General features: G+C 40.8%; 3 protein-coding genes across 3 annotated transcripts in view; 2 read left to right on the forward strand and 1 right to left on the reverse strand.

Moving 5' to 3' along the window:
• sec14l7 (SEC14-like lipid binding 7) overlaps nucleotides 1-16,172 on the forward strand; it is a 251,691-nt gene that overhangs the window by 128,190 nt on the left and 107,329 nt on the right. The window lies entirely within an intron of this gene.
• Nucleotides 1-16,172, forward strand: part of il1b (interleukin 1, beta) — a 43,583-nt gene that overhangs the window by 26,241 nt on the left and 1,170 nt on the right. The gene's annotated exons all lie outside the window — the stretch shown is intronic.
• Nucleotides 1-16,172, reverse strand: part of purbb (purine-rich element binding protein Bb) — a 77,286-nt gene that overhangs the window by 9,114 nt on the left and 52,000 nt on the right. The gene's annotated exons all lie outside the window — the stretch shown is intronic.

The following is a 16,172-nucleotide window of genomic DNA, read 5'->3' on the forward strand; positions in this document are numbered from 1 at the left end:
TCTATTTTTCTATATTGACTCTTAATGTGAATTTGGACCTATTTTTTGTGTAAAACTGTGTTTTATCTACAGTATTTGTATACTGGTATATTGTTTGTATGTTATGACTTGCCTTAGGACAACGCTAACTCCAGCATATTTACATTGATGCTCTGGCTGACATGTTGATTAATATGCAATGTCCTAAGTTAATCAAATAAACCAAATAAAAAAATATATATAAGTCTTTCTCTAGCAGATTAACCCATCACCTATGGTTTCAAATATTATAATAATATAATATAAATACAGAGACGTCATTTATTGTGTCTATAGTTCATTGTTAAGGCCTGAACATGATCTAATATCAGATTAAACTGTAAACAGGTTTGACAAAAGTCACATTTGTCATAGTGTTTAACAGCTGAGTTTCATCCTGCTGCTGCTGTGACACTGTCTGACTGCTCAATAGTCGTTTTTAGATAAAATATTACACAGTATCACGTCCTGTTCTGCATAAAAACATAAAAGCCATAAATTAAGTTACTGAATTAAACCGGAGAGTTTAACCAACTCACCCCGGGTCCAGCGGGCTCATGTCCGGTCACCTGGCTCCTCTGCTGTCCGTCCGTCCACTGACTGGTTCACTGAATAAAATAAACATCGATTTACACTCTTTTTTAAAGCATTATTATGATTATTATGATGAAGTTGAGCTGCCCCTACCTACATGTAACTTGCCGGTAGTTAGCATGTAGCTTGTTCCGTTAGCAGCTAGTTACCGTTGGTCAGCCGTTAACATAACAAACCCGCTGTCTGTCACAATAAGTAGGCTAATTAACGTTAACCATTTTTTATTTATTGACTACTGTCATTCAAACAACCACTGGAGACATTATATAAATAAATTATAATTATAAACCAGTTGTTACGTTAACTTACCAGTGTTTTCCTCCTGGCTGTCACTGCGTCCACCTCTCCCTCTCCGGTTTCTCCGGTGTCTTTTATTTTACCTTGATCCAGTCACATCTCTCTTTTAAACGCATTTCCCTCCGGGTTTGTGTGTCACGTTAGAAAACAGTCGGGTTATAAACGCTGTTTTTAAACCAAACCTGAATTCTTTCATTTCACTGTTTGACTCCGCCGCAAATTCTAAAACATCATAATAAACTGTTGAAATCCTCCGGTTGTCAAACATTAATAAATATCCGAGGGTAAACAGAGCTGGACGAGCGGCCATTTTTCTATTTTATTTTGAAAATACCTGATGAAAAATTCAGAATTCATTGTCAGTTCAATTTAAGATATGAAACTGTCGTAAATAATAAAGCTGGACGTGGTTAAACTTTGTCAAACACGACTTTTACTTTAAACGACGACACGAATCCAAACAGTGGAGGTTTTTTTTTTTTTTAGCTCGCTTCCGGTTCGAGAGCCGACCGCCGCCGCTGCCTAGCAACGGTTGCCAGGCGCCGTGATCTGGGGGATCAGGCAACAACTGACGTCCAGTTCGACCTTCGATTGCCAAGGTAAGCACGTCACTGCATAGCAACGGTTGCTAAGGCCTTGATCTCAGGCCTGCGTCACAACTGACGTCACAATCGTAGGTTTAAATCCCTTGAATTTCCTTTGATCTGTTAGTTTTTGAAGAAGTCAGTCTACAGACAGGCAGCCACGTTCAGAAGCTCGTCCATCACAGTTCAGTTTGTCGATCATAAAACAGCTCGTTTGTCCGCAAAACAACTCGTTTATCACAAAACAAGTTGTTTTCAAAACAAGTTGTTGTTCGCAAAACCAGTTGTTGAACACAAAACAACTTGTTTATCACAAAACAAGTTGTTGTTCGCAAAACAAGTTGTTGATCACAAAAGAAATTGTTGTTCGCAAAACAAGTTGTTGATCACAAAACAACTCGTTGATCATAAAACAAGTTGTTCGCAAAACAATATCACAAAACTCGTCGATCTCGTTACAAGAAGAATCGAAGAATGGATGTAACAAAAACAGACCGGTGGGTCACAAGAGAAGATGTGCGTCGACTCATCTCCTCCTCTTTTACAAGAGTGACGAAGCACCAGTGGACAGACATACTGTTTGGTGAATCCATCAACTTTGCCATGAAAACCCTGTGTGCCGAGCAGCTTTTGGCGTTCATCACAGGCGTTTCAGATGCCGCGTTGACAGATCTGACTTTCTCCAATAACTGGTCAGACAAGTGCATCAAATCCGCGGTGCGCAGCATTCTCACCGAAAGCTGTGGCAACATTGTGGACCAGGAGGATCGAAAGGAATGTAGCAGTGTAAAACTCTTGACTAATATGATCGTCAAAGAGGTCACAGAAAGAGTAAAGTCTGCCCGCTCCAACGACAACGACTCTGAAAAGCTTGTTCCAACTCATGTGATCGCCCCCTGCACGCTCGACAACATGGTCCAACATGTGGACAAAATTTTGTCCGACTGCTCCATCAACATTACGAAGGACTTTCGTCTACCTTTGAAGAAGACGGAAAAAACAAGCAAAGCCACGTACACGTTTACAATCACTCAGAAGCTGCAAGAGATTCTGGGCAGGGAGGTCAATGAAATCACAGAACCTCTAATTGCAAATCTGCCGGTCGTGAAGCAGAAGCTGCTGCGATCTGCCTCTTCTCAGGAGATAAACATCGCTGTGCGCGATATAGTTAAATCAATTATTGGCATTGATGTGAACCCAATTCCCAAGAAGAAGTTTAAAGCGTGCTTGGAACCGCTTACGCAGCGCATAGAGGCCACTCTGGGAAAACAGTTTGTCAAAGCAGCGATACATCTCACAGTGGCAGAGGTAAAGGCCAACTACAACAAAACCAAAGTTGAAAGCACGCACTTGGTGCAGTTGCTCATAGCCAGTGTTGACTTGCTGCTACAGAAAACGGTTAGTTCCAGTGGTGCCAAGGGTTATAATGTGTTTTGGACGCTGAAGCAACTCTCCAGTGGAAATATTCTCAAATTCACGCAAGATCTTTGTGACCTGCTCTACAAGCACCTCACGGGTCAGGAGATGCGCAGAGGTGCTCTGATGCAGATGATTAAAAAGATCGCCAAGAAGCCGTCCATCCGCCAGTCACACATCAACCTGTACGCCGACATACAGAACAGAGTACAGAGCTGCTTGGGACTGATGAGTTGGTGGCTCACCACGCAGTCTAACATCCACACGACCAGGGCGATCGACGCTCTGAAGGGGCGCATGTCTGTGCAAAGACCACAGTCCCAAACGCATGACGCCAAGGAGGAAGAAGAGGAGGAGGAGGAGGAAGAGGAAAAGGAGGAAGAGCCAGTAACATCTGCAGACTCTATTTCAGTGGCGCCCCCATCGTCACCAAGGAAACAGAGTAAGAGGAGCGGTTTAGAGCCGCCGCCATCGTCACCAGAGGACTCGCTGTCTCCAGAGGAAGACAAAGACAGCGACTCAGAAACTGAGGCAACGGGCGAAGAAAATTGTTATGTGGAACCCCTAGAGTTACCAGAAGACACAGATTCAGAAGACGAAGACAATTACGAAGAACCTCTGCAAAGACAACGAGAGTACGAGTCGCTGAACTTCCTGACCATACCCGAGGAAACGGAGGAAGAAGTCGAGGCTGCTTTAAACTGGCCCATAATGGCATCCAAAAGAACACGATCCCCAAAGGTACGACCTGTGGCAAAGACTACCGAGTCTGCCCCAATGGACCGCACTTCATCAGAAAGAAGACAAGCTTCAAAGGTTGTGTTTCCCTCAATGGAGCCAACACAGACCCCAGTGGTTGCATTTCAGGAGGATGACCCTGACACAACAAGCTCAGTGTCTCCCTGGACTGGGCCCAAGTTTGTAGAGACAACACAGTACCCAATGAGTACGTTTGAGGAGGAAGAACTTTACACATTGAGCGCAGAGTCTACCTCAATGGACCCTGAGGTTTTAGAGACAACACAGAGTCCAATTTTTGCATTTGAGGAGGAAGACCCTTACACAACAAGTGCAGAGTCTACCTCAGTGGACCCTGAGTTTTTAGAGACAACACTGACCTCAGTGGTTGCATTTGAGGAGGATGACCCTTACACAACAAGCTCAGTGTCTCCCTGGACTGGGCCCAAGTTTTTAGAGACAACAATGACCCCAGTGTTTGTGTTTGAGGAGGATGACCCTTACACAACAAGCGTAGAGTCTATCTCAATGGAGGCCGAGTTTTTAGAGACAACACTGACCCCAGTGGTTGCGTTTGAGGAGGAAGAACCTTTGGTCACAGTTACAAAGTCTGCTTCAATGGACCTAATTTCATCAGAAAGGCAAAGGTTTGAAGGGGCAAAGTGTCCCTCAGTGGAGCCAACACTGACCGCAGTGGTTGCGTTTGAGGAGGATGACCCTTACACAGCAAGTGCAGAGTCTACCTCAATGGACCCTGAGTTTTTAGAGACAACACTGACCTCAGTGGTTGCGTTTGAGGAGGAAGAACCTTTGGTCACAGTTAGAAAGTCTGCTTCGATGGACCTCACTTCAAAGTTTCCTTCAGAGGAGCCAACACAGAGTCCAGTGGTTGCGTTTGAGGAGGATGACCCTTACACAACAAGTGCAGAGTCTACCTCAATGGACCCTGGGTTTTTAGAGACAACACTGACCTCAGTGGTTGCATTTGAGGAGGAAGAAGCTTACACAACAAGCTCAGTGTCTCCCTGGACTGGGCCCAAGTTTTTAGAGACAACACTGACCCCAGTGGTTGTGTTTGAGGAGGAAGAACCTTTGGACCTCACTTCATCAGAAAGAAGAGGAAGAGGAAAAGAGGAAAAGTTTCCCTCAGTGGAGCCAACACTGACCCCAGTGGTTGCATTTGAGGAGGATGACCCTTACACAACAAGTGCAGAGTCTACCTCAATGGACCCTGAGTTTTTAAAGACAACACAGAGTCCAGTGGTTGCATTTGAGGAGGAAGACCCTTACACAACAAGTGCAGAGTCTACCTCAATGGAGCCCGAGATTTTAGAGACAACACAGAGTCCAGTGGTTGCGTTTGAAGAGGAAGAACCTTACACATCAAGCGCTGAGTCTACCTCAATGGAGCCCGAGGTTTTAGAGACAACACTGACCCCAGTGGTTGCGTTTGAGGAGGAAGAACCTATGGTCACAGTTACAAAGTCTGCTTTGATGGACCTCACTTCATCAGTACAAACACAAACCCCAAAAGATTTGTTTAGGGTGGTAGTATCTACGAAAACAGGGACGGTATCTTTTTCAGTCCGCGTGGAAAATAGGGATGAAAAGATGGAGGCTGTACGGACACTTGTGCAGCAGATCGTCATGAAGACATGGAAGAAATCAAAGGTGCCCTTTCCCACCAGAGACTCAGAGGGCGCAGTGGACTATCTTTTCGAAAAAATATGGCCTGAGGTCGAGGACATTGATTTTGGAACCACCCAAACAAAAGCTGAAAAACTCGGCAAGGCCATTTTCAAGGACCTGTGTCTGAAATGGGACTGTGTCGTGAATTTGCTGGTTTCTATGAGACTAAGAGAACCAGAAGTTGAAGAATCTATTCTCTCCTCCTTTAAACTCAATCTGACAAAACCAAGACAGTCCCGCATCTCCAGGTTCTTCTCGTCGATCGGCAAATCCATCACCAGAATCTTTGGATAGGAATCAGCTTGGTGCCATTCAGGGGTAATGTAACATTCAGCCCAGTGAGCTTTTTAGATTGTGAGTGTTTTTGAATATCTGACCTCACAGCTGGAAGGTGAGGGCTGAATTTGTTGTTTGTGTGCTATTCTCAATAGCTGTGTCTGAAATCACTCATTCACTATATAGTGGACTACATAGTGAGCTCACTTTCAGACACTACTCCACCGCACAGTTAATTGCGATCCACGATCCGTGACTGCAATGTAGGCTACTTTCTCCTTCTCTTTCTCCTTCTCCTTCTTCCTCTTCTCTCTTCAGGTGGCCAGGTCATTGCCATGTTGCAGTTGTCATTTTGATTCTGCCTTAGCATGTGACCAGTCATCTATCTTGATTCTTCCATCTTTTCCACTTCATTTCTTCGCTCTGTGGCCTCATGTCGGCTCTTTCTAGAAGTTCTTCTGTCCAAATGTGTAGTCAGTATTAATATACCCTATATAGTGAGTAGTGAATGAGTGAGTGATTTCGGACACAGCCAATGTCTTTTTTGCCCATTGAGCCTTTTAGATTGTGAGTGTTTTTGACTGCGGCTACATGAGGTTTTCTCCGGGTACTCCGGTTCACTCCCACAAGTTTTCTCAAAAAAAAAAAAAGAAAAGAAAAAAAAGGGAACATCTACAGCGGTCTGACCTCACAGCTTGAAGGCGAGGGTTCACGTGGCATCTTTAGTATCATTTTTGCCGTGACAGAGAGGATAACACACAGAAACACAACATCCTGAGACAAATGAACCACCAGCATGCTCAATGAGCCTTTTTTAATGTCACTATTATCACCTATGGTGGCATGGGTTTACTCCGGGTGCTCCGGTTTCTCCCACATTGTTCAACACACATCTGACTATAATAAAAATAATTTTAAAAAAAGCTTATTTTCCCAGCTATTGTTTATTGGTTATTGAAGATCCCCATTAGCCGACGCACAAACGCCAGGCTAGTCTTCCTGGGGTCCTTTTCAAAAGTTCAAAATAAATGAACAATACACAGATCCAGTTACAATAAAAAGAAAGGAAAAATGGAAAGAAAAAGAAAGTTCTCAAAATGGTAACATGAAAGATTAACTCTTAAGTCTAAAAAGTGACTTTACATGTTTCTTAAATGCTTTTTTACTGGGAATAGTCCTAATATTTAGGCTAAATGAAGAGTATTCCATAACAAAATGCCTCTATATACAACAGTGCTTTTCATTGAATTAGTTCTTGGTCGTGGTAATGGAAGTAGACCTTGAGTTGAAGCTCTGGTAGGCTACTGTTAGTGGTGAACATCAGCTTTATAACCAATCTGATTAAAAAGAGCTGTAGGATACTTGTTGTGAATAAGGTTTCGAATAAATAACAATAAACTGCTGGATAACCTATGAATAACCTTCAGCCATCCCAGACAAGAATGCATACGGTCCACACTCTATCTATAAGAACAATCAAGAGTAAGTCTAGCTGCCCTATTTTGAGCTGTTTGTAAAAAGCTATGTGTACTTTGGTTTGAGGCACTGTTCTCCTGCCTAACATCAGGAAGCAGCTATATGATACTAGTTAATGTTGGAAAAGGTAACACTGCCACCTGCTGCACATGTGGAGCAGGTTCACAAAGATGATGTGGTACAAACAAACAATGGCAGGTTAAAAAACAGGTGGAAAAAAGTTTCATATTTAAATAAAAATAGGTGGAGTAATACAACATTAGGTTACAAGACTTCTCAGTATCTTGTTTCATTGAAGTTGTCAAATAAATATGATGAAATCAAAAGCCCAATATATACCTCCTTAATTCACACAAAATATCATATCTTATTCTTATTTTTTTATCTTATCTTTTCTGAGGGTAAATGTACTTTCACCCATATCCTGTACAATAACTGAGTCTTCAGTATACGGATTTAAAGGTTGTTCAACAACCAGGTAAAAACTCCTGAATCCTGAATGCATGAGTGAAAACATATGGTGTGTCTATTGCTAATATATTGCATATTAGCATATTTGATATGCTAATATCAAGAAAAGAAAACAATTTTATAAACCATCGGTGCCACACAAAAGATTGAAATTAAACTGAATATTTTAGATAACACCTGCCAAACAACAATATAAGCTCATGATGTAAAAACATATTTCTACAACAACTAATCCTCCATTGTCTCACTGCTCATGATTGAGCGAGCACCAGTGTTTGCTAATGTTAGCATCTTATGTAAGTAACTAGAAACTATAACTAATTACTTTTTTTTAAAGTAATGTGCAAAAGCTAAAGGTAGTTAACTTTAGAAATTAGCTTAACTGTAACTTAGGTTAAAGGTAGGAACTAGTAGGCTGTTGCTATAAACTAGCCAACATCAGCTAAATTACACTTTAGGCATAAGTTAACTGAACTGTAAAAGTTAAACTAGTTAACATTACTTAGCTCAACTGTAACTAAAGATAGTTTGTTAGGTAAACTGTAACTTAAGGCTCAAGTTGAACTAGCTAACATTAGTTCAACTGTAATTTATGGCTAAAGGCCCTTATATTACACACTGTGGACGTGACAAATAAAAGACACAAAATTTGCGAATATTTTGCATCAAAACCATTCACATCGGCGGTGATGCGAATATGTGACAGATAATCATAAACCAAAGTTTCTCTTTACGTCCGGTGGTTCTTCACCTAAACAAGACAAGGTTGTGAACATAGACTGTAAATAAAAAGAGATGGTGAGAGACACAAGTTGTCATGATGTGACGTAGCCTACTTCCTTTTCATGCTATATGATTGGTTGATGTGTAAAACACCGCAAAGAAATTATGTCACATTTGCACACAGGTCGGTGTGAAAGGACTTGTGACAAAACTCGGAGTTTGAAAAACACGTGCGGATTTTTTTTCTGTGACATTTTAAATTTAAAGGGACAACGAGGAGTTTTGGAAAAGCGAAGCGTTTTCACACTACATTTATGAGCCTCCGCGCACACCGTAAAATTCTTTTGACCGGCGCAAGACGGACTCATGTTTTCATTCATCAATAATTAAAGTCAGAGGTTCGAAGAGGTTCACATACCACCGTAGTTCCGAACATAAACGGAGAATCAGCTACGTTATTCTCATGACTCGTTGCGAAACTGAAAGTAAAGAAACGCTGGTCGGCTCGACCAGCATCTCCGCCACCACTAATAGTAACAAAATAACGATAGAGACAGAATGATATATTTATCGAAAATGGGCTCATTAACAAGTGTGGGTAGCGGAGATTCATCCACATTAACGTGAGACTTTTTTATAACCGATTAGAAACTCCTCGTTGTCCCTTTAAATAAATAATAAAGTATTTCTAATTATTAGTACGAAAAATACGTCCCGGTGAAAGGGCCTTAAAGTTGGAAGCTAGCAAATGTTAGTTATAGCCTCGAAAAACTCCCGGTTAGGGCTTGAGATTTACTCTGTGCTGATTGGTCAGACTCAGAGTTGGACGTGACGCCAAGAGAAAGCGTTATTAAAAAGCATCTACACGCCCAAAAAAAGAGAGAATAAGTCGGTAAAATACGTATGAGAGTAGCAGTTGATAAATACGCGATTATGTGACGATCGAAATGACAATTAAAAACCCAGCTTTATTAGAAAGCGTCTATACAGCCGGAAAAGCTGCACAATGACTGTACGATGATGGAAACTGTTGCACGTCGCCTCCAGAGTCCTGATGCAGTGGAGACACGGCCTATGGCAAGCCGTTTTAACATTTAACAGCCAGACTGGATATGTGTTGTAGATATCTGTAATTCAGTTTTGCTTCGTCAAAAAGAACATTTCAGATATCTGCAACTACATTCTTCCTATCCACAATTGTCATTTCAGATCCACAACTACGTTCTTCCTAGGACAAATTACGTCACTTTAACCATTCATGTGTATGGGGTTTGTCATTACAGATATCTACAATTCAGTTGCAGATATCCACTATATGAATTACAGATATCTGTAACTGAGTTATGACTAGTACTAATTCCAGTTACAGATATCTACAATTTGATTCTGACTAGTCATAATTCCAGTTCAAGATATCTTGAATTCACCTCAATTAAAGATATCTACATGTCCCTTTTCAGATATCTGTAATTAAGTTTTAACTAGTCAAAATGACGTTGTAGATATCTGTAAATGGAATTATGACTAGTGGTAATTCAGTTACAGATATCTGTAATTCACATAGTGGATATCTGCAACTGAACTGTAGATATCTGTAATGACAAACCCCATACACATGAATGGTTACAGTGACGTCATTTGTCCTAGGAAGAACGTAGTTGTGGATCTGAAATGTTCTTTTTGACAAGAGGCAAAACTGAATCACAGATATCCAAAAAAAATCCAACTATTCAAAATGTAGTTACGACCAGTCAGAAAGACGTTGTTGATATCTACAATGTTAATTCCTACCAGGAACTCCTGCAGTGGAAACACGTGTTAATTTATAACAAAGGTCTGATAATTAACATCATTCAGACAGAACAGTCTGATTCAACAGTATGGAAATATAGATAATAAGAATATTAAACAAGCTCCATAGTTATCTGGTGATATTTACATTAACGCAGTGAGTTTGAGGTGTTTCTGTTGCCTTGTGACCTTGACAGATTATTTAAGGCCTTTGATTTTTTTTTTGATTTTTTTTTTTACAGTTGTTTCCTTTAGATGATGAACTGAGCAGAAACACAATACTACGTACATGTAAAAGCTTTTATTAGCCTGCATGTGCACAGTGAATGTTGGGATGTGTCGGTGCACGGAGGAAACACCCGGGGTATTACATGTCCATGTACATGTACCTTAAATTAGCAGCAGCACTTAGTTATGTGCTTTATTTATAGCACATATACCACACACACACACACACACACACACACACACTATGCCGGTACAATCGTGTCATATTACGTGCGCACCTATCAACTGGACGTGTCACACCCGCGTGCTTTGACGCCTGTGCAGCAGACAGCGCCTGACGTGTAATGTAGTTTCCTCATTGACTTATAATGGCCCCCCGTTCACGCGCACGTTCACGCGCGATGACTGCTGCACGCCGGTAAACACACTATGCGTAGTGACCACGTGCGCGGCAACAAAATCTGCGACCGCACGTGTGTGTGTGAACGCGTAACATAATTTGTCAAACAGTGACTGACAGACGTGCACACGCTGCTTCATACGTACGCAGCTTTTGTCACGCGTGAAATACAACCTGCGCGTAACAACGCACGCACGCGTAACCCCATAGACACACACACACACACTATGGGGTGAAATCGATGTCAAAACAACCGGAAAGACGCGCAGCAACGTGTGTGTGCACGCATGGTTACTTTGTTACGCGTGCGTGCGTTGTTACGCGCAGGTTGTATTTCACGCGTGACAAAAGCTGCGTACGTATGAAGCAGCGTGTGCACGTCTGTCAGTCACTGTTTGACAAATTATGTTACGCGTTCACACGTACGTGCGGTCGCAGATTTTGTTGCTGCGCAGCAGGAAGTTGATCTGCACCGTGCGCACCACTCCGCGTAACTTGACGTGTAATGTAGTTGGCCTTTTAATTTTAGTCAACCAGGGGAGGCAGCAGTGAGCCAGACTTTGCCTGCCGGACGAAAAGAAGAAGAAGCAGAAGGAGGAGAAAAAGGAGAAGGAAAAGGAGAAAGGAAAAGACCCATGAGATAATTATATTATAGACAGGAGGAGGCTCAGTGATGTCATGTCTTTTTATGCTCCATGGTTGACACTGATTCTGCATTGATATTTCAATTTCAACCTTCCTGATGGCTCGACAGTTTTGTTACAGTACCTATATAATTATTAATAAAGTGTAAAAAAAATAAAAAATAAAAAAACTCGGCCGGGAGTGTGTTGCAGCCTCTGTGCAGCTATTCAGGTGCACAAACCTAACGCACATCTCCAGCTGTCTTTTTTTTTTAACAACTTTATTGACAACAAGAGTATACACAGGACTGAATACAGTTAGATGAAATAAGTGTATACAACATTAATACACAACCAAACCATCATAAATACGCCAGGGGTTGACAGCAAGACAGAAAAAACATAAACTTAAATAAATATTTTGTAAAGCTTACAAAGATCATACGTTTTAACAGCTTTTTTATTCTCACAATCACAGAGGGAGGAGATATATTGACCAACATATGCAGACCAAGAAGTTTGGCTTCTTACCAGAAAATTTAGACTTATGTATATAAAATTTGGATAAAATAATTCACAAATTAATCATATAAAACTGAGAATTTCGTTTTTTATCATATTCAGTGTAGCCAAACAAAACATTTTTCCAGCATAAATTAAACTGGGGATAAATATGATCAACATCTCCGACTCCCAGCAGTTGTCAATGAACTGATTACGTGCGGGGGGCGTGGTTAACTTACAAATGTTTGTATTCATTTGTGTCTGCAGGCCATGTGTAAAAGCAAAGTAAAAGAAACAGAAACAGAACTCTTTCGTTTTTCCGTTTCAAAACCAAACAAAAAAACAACGTTGTTATTCTGTTTTAAAACAAAAACAGAATAACGTGGGAAATGAAGTCTTTGACTTTTTTATTGTTTTGTTATTATGATATTTGGAAACTTCGCTCCACAGCGGCCAGGTCCCGGAGCAACTCTCTCCACACCCCCCGCTTGCGTCCTTACACGTGGTCACTACGCGTAGTGTGATTACAGGCGTGCAGCAGTCATCACGCGTGAACGTGCGCGTGAACGGGGGGCCATTATAAGTCAATGAGGAAACTACATTACACGTCAGGCGCTGTCTGCTGCACAGGCGTCAAAGCACGCGGGTGTGACACGTCCAGTTGATAGGTGCGCACGTAATATGACACGATTGTACCGGCACACACACACACACACACACACACACACACACACACAGAAATGATGCAGCCTTTGTTTTGGTACTTCTACATCATGAACTTTGACTTTTAATCTTATAATTTAGTGTAACTATCTAGTGTATAGTGTAGTCTATCTGTCTCTTTCCTTCTTTTATCTCTTTCTTTCTTTCTACCCCTCTCTCTCTCTCTCTCTTTTTATAAATCAATCCCCCTCTCTCTTTCTTTCTTTCTTTCTTTCTTTCTACTGTCAGGATGAAGAAACAGGAAAACTGACATTGCGTGTTCGTTTATTCCAAGAGAGGACAAACAACGACGTTCCGGTTAACTATTTATTAAATTGGATCATCAAAGGAAATCAGATACAAAAAACTCTCCTGTTCAGGAAATCGCAGTCTGCAAGCAGTGAGCTGCAACCACCATCCCAAGAGAGCCAGAATTCTCTGTCTTCTGCCTAAAACAAAGGCGTTACATTAATTTTAATAAATTCGCACTACGTGTGTGTAATTAATCCTTATTGGTCAAAAACAGGTGGGGAGTGGCTGTGGTTTAGACTTAGCCCTCCCTTCGTTGGTGCCCTCTGGCTGGCACAGGTTGGTCCCATCTTCCCAGCACACGAACCTCTGGGCCTGAAACACAACAAACCCTCCCTACACTGACATAACTCTCCATCCCAGGTGTCTGAGGGGTCAGGGCAGATAATACAGATCATTAAAACTCTTCCTCACAATGCTTCATTCAGCGGGCCACAGGCCTCTCATCCTCTCCTCCCTTCGGCCTTGGAGATGTTTTGCTTTCACTGTGGCTCTGTGTGCTCTCAGCTTACCTCTGAATGATCAAACAGGTTACTGGTATTCATTGCATTATGAATTAAGCTGAACACAAATCTATATGGTTTGCTTTAAACTCAGGGGGTTAGTCAAAAATATAAGACACGATAGGTTAGTTAAAACATGAGACTAAACTTTACTACTACTTAAAGTGAACGCATAAACAGGTACATAAAGGCAAATGTTTCACACCACGCAGGATTAACTTGTTTAATTGGGTAAAATGAGTAAGTGCTCAGTCTAATAAAACAATCATCAGTGAGATATATTCAGTGTTGATCAGTAATGTCAAAGTGGAGAATATATGTTCAGTGTTAGTTCTGGTGATGAGGTAACTGTGTGCAGCTTTGCAGTCTCCAGTGTAGAGACACAGGTTCAGCTTTATCTCATCAGTCAGTAAAACATTGGTGTTCTGTTTTATGTATTAATCAGTAAGGCACAATATCAACTTCAGTTAGTAAAAGGCAAACATTCAATGTTAAGACAATTTTCACCCTAACACTACCCCTTTCTCTGTCTTTTTACTTATTTTTTTTCTCTTTCTGTATTTCTATATCTGTCTGTCTGTCTGTCTATCTATCTTTATACCTACCACTCTCTTTCTTTCTTCCCTTCTACCCCCTTTCTCTGTCTTTCTACTTTATTCTTTCTTTCTACCCCCTTTTTCTGTCTTTCTTTCTACCCTCTCTGTCTTTTTACTTCTTTCTTTCTTTTTTTCTACCCCTCTCTATCTCTATCTACCTCCTTATATCTATCATCCCTCTCTCTCTGTCTCTTTTTTCTCTCTTTTTCTTCTTTCTTTCTTCTACCCCATTTCTCTGTCTTTTTACTTCTATCTTTCTATCTTTCTTTCTCTTGTTTCAACAATTTCTTCAGCTCATTCGGCATTGCTTCACCAATAGCATCCAGCTGCTTTCAGCATTCACACGCATCTTTTTCTAGTTTAAAATATTAATGTTTATTAGAGCCGTCAGAACGAACTTGGTTATTCAAACAGAATTCATATTATTTTATAAATGAGAACAGTCGAAGGTGAAACTGACGTTCCAACGTGTTCCTTCTGCAGCGACGCAAATTAACGTTGTGCGTGGGACGTAGAGCTGCAGCTTTAAATTTACAAGCGGAGTGTTTGTTATTGCCCGTTAATACAGCTGGGACGGTGCATCTACACACACCCTCTAATAACAAGCTGGTATAGGTGTATACAATGAGCTAAAAAAAACAACTACTGAACATAATCAACATTAGAAATTCAAATCTGATTTGGGGGGAAGACTGACAGCCCTAATGTTTAATGTTTACATTACAAACTGACCCAAAAGCAGTGACAGTAATGCACATTTATTCAACATGATCAAGTATAGATCAGACCAGGATTTTATGAACTGATATTGGATCTTTCAAATAAAAATTGATATGAGTCAAAAAAAACCAGCCCTAATCTAAAGGATTTTATTTAAAGGGATAGTTCAACATTTTGGCAAATTGGCCCATCGCCATAATCCCTATAGTCATAGCAGTAGGTTCGTTACCTTTAATTGTCGGTGCAAGCTGTTTTTAGAACGGCGGAGCAGAGCCGTGAGCTGCTCAGAGCTACGCTACGGAGGCTCATTATGGGATTTCTTGGTTTCCCTCATCAAACTCATCAAATACACAATCCAACAACTCCACAACGCTCTGGTGGACAAGTTGTGAGCTGCACATTCACCACGCTATGAGATAATAACACAACGTTACGAGACGGAGATGTTTTAGTGGTAAATTCATGCAAAACCGCTGATACGAGTTGCGTTCAGGTCTCTGCTATATATCAATATATTTTAAAGAAATCATATAAGCCTCTAAGTTTAGATGCAGTATGGGGTAGGGACATATCAGATTGGGATCCAAACTTTGACTGGAATGATGTATGGACTAACGTTATCTCATCTTCCAGGAATCCAGATCACCAAGCTATTCATTATCAATTTGTGCATAGAACTTATCTTACACCCTGCAAGCTCCACCGTATGAAGATCCTGGACAGCTCTTTATGTACTTTATGCTCACAGAATAAGCCAGGAACTTTCATACATATGGTCTGGGAATGCAAACCTGTCATCGAATTTTGGCAGCAGGTTGCAGCTGCATTGTCTTCTTTGACAGCTCAAAATATAACAGCAAACCCTCAAACACTTTTATTAAATAACTTATCCACAATTAATTTATCACAGTGTCAAAAAAGAATATTACTTGCTGGCTTAACAGCAGCAAAAAAGATCATTGCAATGAGATGGAAACCACCGCACACGCTTAACATCTCTCATTGGTATTTGACTTTTCTTGATATTATTTATTTGGAAATATCTACAGCCCGAGTCAATAATGCAAAGCAACAAAATATCTCATCTTGGCACATGGCAGCAGATCAAATCAAATCCAGACTTGCAAGAAGTACTTAAAACGAACACCATGTATTGCAGCTTTCCCTGTCCAGTTCTTATTCTTATTAATCCTGCCTGAATTTTTGTTTATTTACGATTGTTTATTGAGTTATTTGTTTATCTCTAATCACTACTGTTATTCTTATTGTTTTCTTTCCGTTATGATTTCTGTCCATTAAATGGTTAAGGTCCGAAGGGTGGGTGGGGGGTATATGTAAGTATGTGTTGTAATACTTATTTGACATAACTGTTGATGTCACTACTGCAAATGAAAAAGAAAATATAAAATATAAATAAAAAACATTTGATCACAAAAAAAAAAAAACGAGTTGCGTTCAGGGACAGTTTTTCAGCAAGCAGTCTCTGTTGTATTTACCTCGAAAACGGCTCAGTT

This window comes from Trachurus trachurus (assembly GCF_905171665.1).
Source record: "Trachurus trachurus genome assembly, chromosome: 12".
NCBI classification, from domain to species: domain Eukaryota; kingdom Metazoa; phylum Chordata; class Actinopteri; order Carangiformes; family Carangidae; genus Trachurus; species Trachurus trachurus.